Below are 8,628 nucleotides of genomic sequence, written 5' to 3'. Positions count from 1 at the left end.
GTCAAACAATATTAGATAGTTTCCTTGCTTGCCTAAAAATGCAGCTGATTGCACAGTCATTTGCATAATCATCCTTCTGTACTTGCAGGATGCTGCAAAATTGTAATTTCTTTTTTAATGAAGAAGTTATCTTCAGAGGATTTTCTATTATTGTGGACATTGAAGAATATTGATGGTTGATAAATAGTCTGTGCTTTGTAATGTATATTAATGTCTCCTGCAAATCTTAGGGAGTTAAGATTTGAAAAACAGGAATCTTTTCTCACATCAGAATGTTTCTTTTATAAGAATACCAAAAGTGTTTATTTGTATTAGAGTTAATAACACATCTTTTTTTGTACTATAGGCATGTTTGTGCTCTCAGTCAAGATTTTTGAGGTATCACTGGAAGCATCAAAAACTCATGTTCTTTATGTCTTAAGGAGCTAGGTTTTCAGTGAGTCGTGTTACATCTCTGAGAGTATCAAATGATAACTCTTGTTCCTTGCATGGAAATAAAATAATAATACCAATAACAATGATACATAACAATGGACAATAAACATAACAGCACAAGTGAACCATTCTGTTTCTCCCATTCAATAATTAACGAGGGCAGCTTTGCTTACTCTTTGAAGCAATTCTCTGTACAAATGTATTTTGATTTGTGTATATGAAAAAACACCTGTAAGAATGGTGATCCAGATTAGTGCACGAGCTTAAAACTGCAGTAATGACTGATGCAAAGCTGTGGTGCAATTTACCTTAAACAACACCGTTAGAGGCGTGATTAAACCATGCTGCAACTGATGGGAGAAACTATACTCTTCATTATCTGTATTCCAGGAGGTCTCAAACCAAATGTAGAGCCATGTTGCCATGAATGCAACTGGGGCTCTAAGGATGGAGAATTTTCTTGGGGTGTGTCTTGGGCATATAGATTTGTAGGAGTGTCTGCTTGTATGACAGAGAAAGGGAAAGATGAGACAGAAGAGATTGAAATGAGAGGGAGATGAAGAACAGACAGAAAAGCATTTGCAGGGAAAACTGTTTAGTAAAGGCAAGTTCTTTTGAGTTGGGTATTGTCTGGAAAGGACTTGGAATGGTTATAGTTGCTATATTTGTGAGAATAAGATTATTGGTATTTGTGCATTAAAAAGTTTTATAGTGGGATGGTTGACAACCATCAATTTCTTTTTGTAAATGGGAAAACTCACATGAGTTATTTTATTTTTCTTATTTAGCTAGTTGTAGTTCAGAAAACCCTAATTCTTACTGATATTAAAAATGGTAGTTGATAAACACATGAAAGGGATAAAACTGAAGACTTTACTCCATGACCCAGGTGGCCATGCTGTCCTATATTAAAAAGAGCTCCGTCTTTCCTCCCTTGCATATTTCAGTGCTAAACATTTCCCTCAGAATTTCATTTAATCACTTGGCAGATATTGATTAAGAGGGAAAAAAAAAAAAAAAAAGAGTATAAAAAGAGAAAGTAGCATCCAGAAAAAAAGAGTAGTGAGTTCAGTGAACCAACAGAGACAAACAGCTAGCCTTTCCTTTTTTGATGGGCAACAAGCCCAATCATTTCCACCTGGACTGCAACAAACCTTCCCATTTTCTGCTTTCTGCAACTTTTCACTTAGAAAAAATGCCTAAACAGCATGGGTAGCTTTTGTAAAATATGCACTACGCTGTGTTTGTTTACCTTGGTTCAAAATCAAAAGTCTCATTGCTCCCCCAGACATGAGGTTTAGTCTGTGAGCCACGAGTGGCTGAAACAAACCCTACACTCGTCATGTCACTGCTGAGCCAGTACATGGCCCAGAACAGGCATGGGCATTGAATGGTGCTAGTCGGGGAATCTATCCTTCATACTCCTCTGGGAAAATCCACGTTTGATTATTTTAGTGAGGTGACAGGAAACTTTTCCTCTCACAGTGAGTGTGGGCACATTTCCAATCAAGGTAATGCAGATGTAAATGCTAGTGGAGACAAGATTCCTGGGGGGCCCAGCCCTTTAAATATCACTTTGGGAGGCATAACAGAGTAATTCCTCTCTTTTGTGGAACTGGAACTGATCTGGTTTCAATACTACTTCAGCAATTTTTACCATCTATGCAACTGAATAAAGGATTCAGATTACTTTTTTTCAGAAATGCCTCTCTGCTGTGCTGAACTTGTAAAGCATTGCCACCGTAAGTGTGCCAAGCTGGAGAAGACAGAAGGAGACAAAAACAGACAAGGCCACTGTAAACTGGAAGGCATTCCTATGCCCAGTGGAGTGATGTCTGTACCAGCTGATTAATGCTGGACAGAAGATCAATAAAACAGTATGTCTATCACATAGGGAAATGGTTGGTACCTGCAAAGTGTTCCATAAAACCAGCTTCAACTCACAGAGCAGAATGTAGCTATAACTGGCAGCCTTGGTCGATGTCTGGTTTTGAATCTCTGTGTCACTAAGCAAAAATAAAGAAAAATCAGCCCATTAAATCCACATCTTCTATTTTTATAGTAACTTTGGTCCAAAAGAATGAAGACCTCTGAAAAATTAATGACTTAAACTTTCTCACATAACCACATGTTATGAGGAAGGAGGAAGAAGTCTCATGAATTTCAGTTTAGAGATGGATAAATTAAGGCACAGGGAGGGTACCCCGGTCCAAAGCAGAATTGTGAATAAAACACAGGATTTCAGAATCCTCACCCTATGCTTTTCACTGCTATTATTTGGAGTATTTGGTGGAGCTATTTTTGGAATCCCATCAGGTAGAAGGATTCTTGAGGTTTAACTATAGGTTTGTTAAGGCTGCAAAGTTTATTTGGCTTTCAGGGGGTTAATTTTTATGTGAAAATGTGTTTTGTATTTTTATTTTCTGATTTCTGAGTTCCAGTTTGGCATCTCTGCTGTCTTCCAACTAGGGATGAACATGTTGTACTATTTTTAATCACACTCTGGATCCATCCCTGGCTTGCTTCTAAAGATAAATGAAACCACATGTCAGTCCTTACATAAGTTGGTAAGGCCATTTCAGTTTTTTTGTTTCTTCCACTTAGTATTAAGTTACATTTATAGTAACCTAGAAGCATTATTTATTTTATATGCAACAGAAGAATTTGCCTAGTTGGGCAGCTTGTTTGTAGAATCAGTCTTATGGTCAAAGTGGACAGTTGTAAACTACTGTGCTCGAAGATGAAATCTCTTTTTAATCCTTGTCATTTAATAGTTAATAGTGAATTTATATTCTTTACTAATTTGTATCTTCTCTAATTAGGCTGTATTCTGTGTCACTGTATAAAGGTTGCTTGTTTGTTTTTTTTTTAATATGGTAAAGATTTTGACATCCTTGTTATATTGTGTCAATGAGTTCTGCAGGTTGTGTATAGATATATGCTGTGTATAAAAGGAATTTATTCCTTAATTTTTTTTTTTTTTTTGATATTCAGACCTGGACTTTTAATTAGGGAATACAGGGCTCTAATGAGCATTCACTTTTTAGACCTAATTTTAAGCTCTTCTTCGTGACACTGATTTAGTGTGTTGACAAGTCTAAGAAAGGAGAGGACTATGAAGTAGTTTGAGGTTTTGATGCTGCAACAGATTTCTTGCGTGATTTGAGCAGATCATTTGAGTCATTACAAGACAAACAGGAAATAATATATGTGGTATAGATAAAGTTTGGTAAGGCTTTTGAAATTCCCTCCTATGACATATCATAAAAAAAGGAGGGACACACTGTCTAGCATAAACTACTGCAAAGACAATACAAGACCGATATGGGTTTGGATGGCTGATGATTAAAGTAATGAATCTCAGAGGATTATTCTGGTTCTGATAATATGCAATACTTTAATTAATGACTTGGCTGATGGAATGAGGAGCACACTTATCAAATTTGCAAGATATGAAGGGCCATAAACATTTTTTTCAGAACAAGATTAGAATTCAGCAAGAATCAATGGACGTAGAAGGAAATTCCCAAGTCACACGCAAGTTGGAGAAAGACTGGTTAAGCAACATTTTGCTGTCATAAGATAAATAGCAAGGGATCCTTGCTGAGATGCCTAAGTAGGTGTCATATATGTTAAAGCCTGTTCTGTTCAGACCTCAGCTGGAGTGCTGTGCCCAGACTTGAGCACTGTTCTACAAAGATGAGGAGCCACAGAAGAAGCCCAGAGAGAATAATAAAAGCAACTGGAGGTCTAAAAACCATCACCTATGAAGAAAGATTAAAATAACTGTGTTTATTCTTTGAGAAAACGGAGCGGATCGATGATGCCATCAAATGTCCTGAAGATTGTTGCTTCCTGCATCCACTGAGATAAGCTCATTACCTCTTGTCCTACGCTGCAGCAAAGGAGATTAGGTTAGACCTTGGAAAATATTTCTAACTCCAAGATTAGTTTGGCACTGGAATGCACTGGTCAGAGAGGTTGTGCTGTCTTCCACCTCTTGGAAGTTTTGAGAAAGAGCTTCAGGAGCAGTTAACATCAATCCTATTTGCTATTATTTAGGACTCCCATAAGATGGATGCTTATTTATGCCAATGTACCAATTAGATTTGCTTTAAAAATGCTCAGCTAAACGTTGAAGAAGTATGCCTGACTGGGGAATTCTTGTCTATACTATGGTTTCCAAAACTGCTAACACTGGTTCAGCTGAGCTAGTAGAAAGGAGAAAAAAATTTTCTAGAATAGATAAGATTTATAGTCTATGCCCCTTTTTTGTACATAGTGGATCATTCTTTGTTTCTTTTCACTGTGCTATGAGGTTGCAATGCATGTGTGACATTAATTAATAGGTTCATCCTTGGGTTTGCTTGAGTTTATTGTTTTATAATTAAATAAATAATTATTTAATATTTATATAAAAATTTATTTATATAAATGTATATAATTAATTGAAAGTGAGATAATAATTACAGTTTATTCAATATTTAAAAAAAAAACAATAAAAGAAACAATTAGGCAGTACCACAGGCAAGTAGAAAGTAAGAATTCAAAGTTTATCTGCTTTATTTATCCATGAAATTGTTGAGACATCCTTCCCTACCATACACTTGAACATCTGTAAAGAGAACAACCATCTCATTCTTTTATTCTTCCCAACCTGTAGGAGGAAAAATTTGATTAGCTGGCATTTGTGTTTGTGTGTGTAGATGAGAAAGCTTACTTAAATTCACACCAAAGAAAAATTATGCACCTGGTTTGTTTAAAGTCCTGCAGCCATTCTTGCCTTCAACAGAGAAGCCTTCCATAGTCTGGGGCTACCTTCTGCAAAACACCTTTTCTCTTGTGCTCTTTCCTTCCTGAAACAGATTTCTTAGGTCCTGTGCATGGTAACTATTAGCAAAGGAAACAGCCATATTTGAAGACACAGTCTCTCAGACGGATGGTTCAAATGCAACAGAAGACCTGGACAGACAGAGATGCAGTTCAGGGGGACTCTGTGCAGTGTGGGAACTGTTCACAATGATGTTTAACCATGTTTTGCACCAGTGTGACTGGAGAGAAGCTATGCAACTGAAACCGTCAGTTGTTAGTCCATAGATAGTTGTGGCCAAGTCTGTGTCAAGATACCTATCCAGGTTTCTATCTAGCTGGAGAACAGGAATTTCTGATTTTGGGCATTTAACCACATTGAGGAGTTTGAAAGGAACAGATGAACTGATTTAACAAGCCAAGCGAATAGATTTGATAGGAGCAGCAAATAGTAGCGTTCATTAGAAACAATGCAGTTTCAGCAAAGTCCGTTCTCCAGATTTTGTACATTGTGCAGTTTTGTCGAATGGTCCTGCCAGATTACATCTATTTAACCAGAGGCGGCACCCATGGCATATGTTATTCACCAGATCTGCAAACTGTCTATCACTTTCCACTGGCAACAGTGACTTTGCTCATTTAGAACAACAGCGATGCACAGTTTTGTTTCTGAAAGGACTTCTGGTTTTCCTGAGTGCCAGCAACCTAAGGGCACTAAAAGATCTTAATTGCCCTGATCAGCCTCATCTGGGGCCCCTACTCAGCCACCTTCTTTCCAAAGTGGGCGGGAACTCCAGGGCTCCACTTAAACTCAGGTCCAGGCCTGTGTTTTGTCTTGGGTGAGCTTGCCTTGGTTGCTCCCTCCTTGAATGAGGTTCAGACCTATGTTATAGGTGTAGGTCTGTACATAAGTATCTAGTTCTGTCTCTTGCTCTTCCTGATAAACTTGCTGGATGGATCCTGGACTTGATCTCATCTTGTGTGATGGTCACTATGTGTATAAGAAAGCTTGTTGCTACCGCTATCCTAGTCCTGCTCTTGACTGGGCCCACATTAGTGGGGTTACCCTTGGCTCCCAGCTCATGATGCCTAGAGGAGCAGCCCTGCTCCACCAGTGATGTGCAGCTCAGAAAAGAACCAAGGGATGGAGGTCCTCTTTTAACTTAGATTTTTTTTTTAATTGCTTAATTCTCTTATTTATGTTTCTGGATTTAATACAAATTGTTTCAACTTTTAATTTTAACCACCTAGATTATATTTTCTGTGATTTGTTGCTGTCTGACTTTTAAAGTATTACATACAGCAAAATACAAGAATACTTTGACAAAATAAATCTGTTGGTGATTAATTTTAGCACAGTCAAATGTCTTTGGAATTATATTGCTTTTATTTCTTTAAATGCAAGATGTCTAATCTGGTTAAAACAGCAGATTGTCATGCTGAGTACAGTCATTGTACAGGATTAAGAACTATAGGATTACAGATGCTTATTACAGACTCTTGTCAGTTTACTATGTCTTGATATATTTTTTTTCAGTTTCTGATTCTGCTTGTCATGTCTCTCTTGCAATCATGTTTTTAATGAACTTTCTGATGCATCTTCTAATTTGGCAAACCTACATTCTGATAGTACTGCCTGGGTTCTATTGCATGTCAGTCTTAGCAAATGAAATAATTTTAAAGGTTGGACCTCTTCAAACTGAGTATCTCTGCTCTATGAGACTTTTCTCAACAAACTTCAAATTACATTACCATTTGACTATTCCACTTTTGCACTGCTTGGTTTCTTGGTTTTTCAGAAGGCTTCTAGAAAAGCTGTAGATGATGACTTTCTGTAGCCATTTTTGCTGGCAGAGACCCCTTGTAGTCAGTGTAGATTTACATGTTGAAAATGAATTTAGAAGATATTACTACTTATTTACTTTATGATTAATAGTATTGATACATTTATCTTTTGACATCCTCTTTGTTATATAATTTTGCTCTCAATAAACTTCTGGCTTGGTGGATGCTAGTGTGAGTGTGCCACAGAGAACATTATTTGACTGTGGCTGTGTCCTTGCAAGACTGGACAGACAGGATTCTTTCACATTCAGTGGAAAGCTGTCAAGATAATTAACGTTTCAATTATTGACTGGAATGTGACCTAGATTCCTTAAGTGATAAATGGGGCAAGATCTCGTTTACATTAGTTTTCTGCCTTAGTTCCTCACCATTGCAGCACATGGTTCAGTTCAACTGCACTAATAACAAGGAAGGTACATTGTCCAGCCAATACTGCTGTCACTCAAAGCATGGTTTTTTGGCACTGTAATTGGACCAGTGGTAAAATAGTCTTGTTTATAGCTGTTTTCCAACATTTTGCCTGTTTTCCAACATTTTGCCTACTGTTTTTAATAAAGACATAGGAAACACAAAACAGTACAGATGAGGATTGCAAAAGGAAAAAAGTGAAGGCTGCATGTTAACTCGTGGAAGATGACTCGAAGTACTGTACTTGTGTCAGGGTGGCAGGAATGATGGCTTAAGGAACTGGCAAGCCAAGTTGAGAGGTGGTAGTAGTATCTGTTTATCAGACAAACTAGTAGAGCTGGAAAACCAAATCTTTTTAGCAGGTACTGTTTTAGCTCTATATGTGGCCTTATTTCACAAGTCTTGTGCATATAAATTACAGTTCAGTCTTTAATTATTACCTACATAAGGCAGGGTCAGAACCTGATTTGGAGCAGTTCATGCCCTATGAATGAAAATCACTGGATAATGACCTGACATATGTTTCATTTTCTCACTTTTAATTATGTAATCCTGTGCCTTTGTTACTGTACACCATTAAATACAGAATTACTTCCCTGTGTTTTTTCATGGTAAGACGACAGACTTTAACAGCCCAGTCCTCCCCAGCCCTTGAACAGAAGCAAAGTTTTAATCCTCTCTTCCGGGTGATGAGTGGAGGCACAGAAGACGTCGGCTGATCTCTCCTGGAAGCCACAAGCGTTTGTCTGCTTGCAGCCTCCCTTGTTAGGCACCGCGTTTCACAGCACTCATGCCCTGCGCCATGTCAGCAGCACCTCTCCAGCGCCTTTTCAGCCTAAGGAAACGACCTAACAGCATTCCGTGGTCAGCGTTTGCCATGGCGCTGCTTGTAGGGAAGGGACGAAGGCCAACCCTGACCCACCCATCCCGGCTGTGCAACGTGTCCGCCCAGCCTCGGGCCTACTCACGCCAGACCCTGTGGCCCCTGAAAGCAGGGCTGCCTGTTGACAGCACGGCTGACTGCGGGGTGTGAAGGAAAAGCCTCCCTGAGACCGTCCCTCGCAAGTATTTTGGGCCGCGGGGTGGTGAGGGCAGGCGGTGAGGCCCAGGCACCGCCGCCGAGGGGAGGCC

General features: G+C 38.7%; 1 protein-coding gene across 1 annotated transcript in view; it reads left to right on the top strand.

Moving 5' to 3' along the window:
* The first annotated feature begins 4,445 nt into the window (after positions 1-4,445).
* RAB3IP (RAB3A interacting protein) overlaps positions 4,446-8,628 on the top strand; it is a 38,079-nt gene continuing 33,896 nt past the window's right edge. The window contains exon 1 of the mRNA XM_026867942.1: positions 4,446-4,467. The gene's annotated coding sequence lies outside the window, so the exon portion shown is untranslated. The remainder of the gene's footprint in view (positions 4,468-8,628) is intronic.

The sequence above is a fragment of the Athene cunicularia genome (genome assembly GCF_003259725.1).
Source record: "Athene cunicularia isolate RWA chromosome 1 unlocalized genomic scaffold, athCun1 chr1_part2, whole genome shotgun sequence".
NCBI classification, from domain to species: domain Eukaryota; kingdom Metazoa; phylum Chordata; class Aves; order Strigiformes; family Strigidae; genus Athene; species Athene cunicularia.
This window is presented reverse-complemented; position numbering and strand designations above follow the sequence as displayed.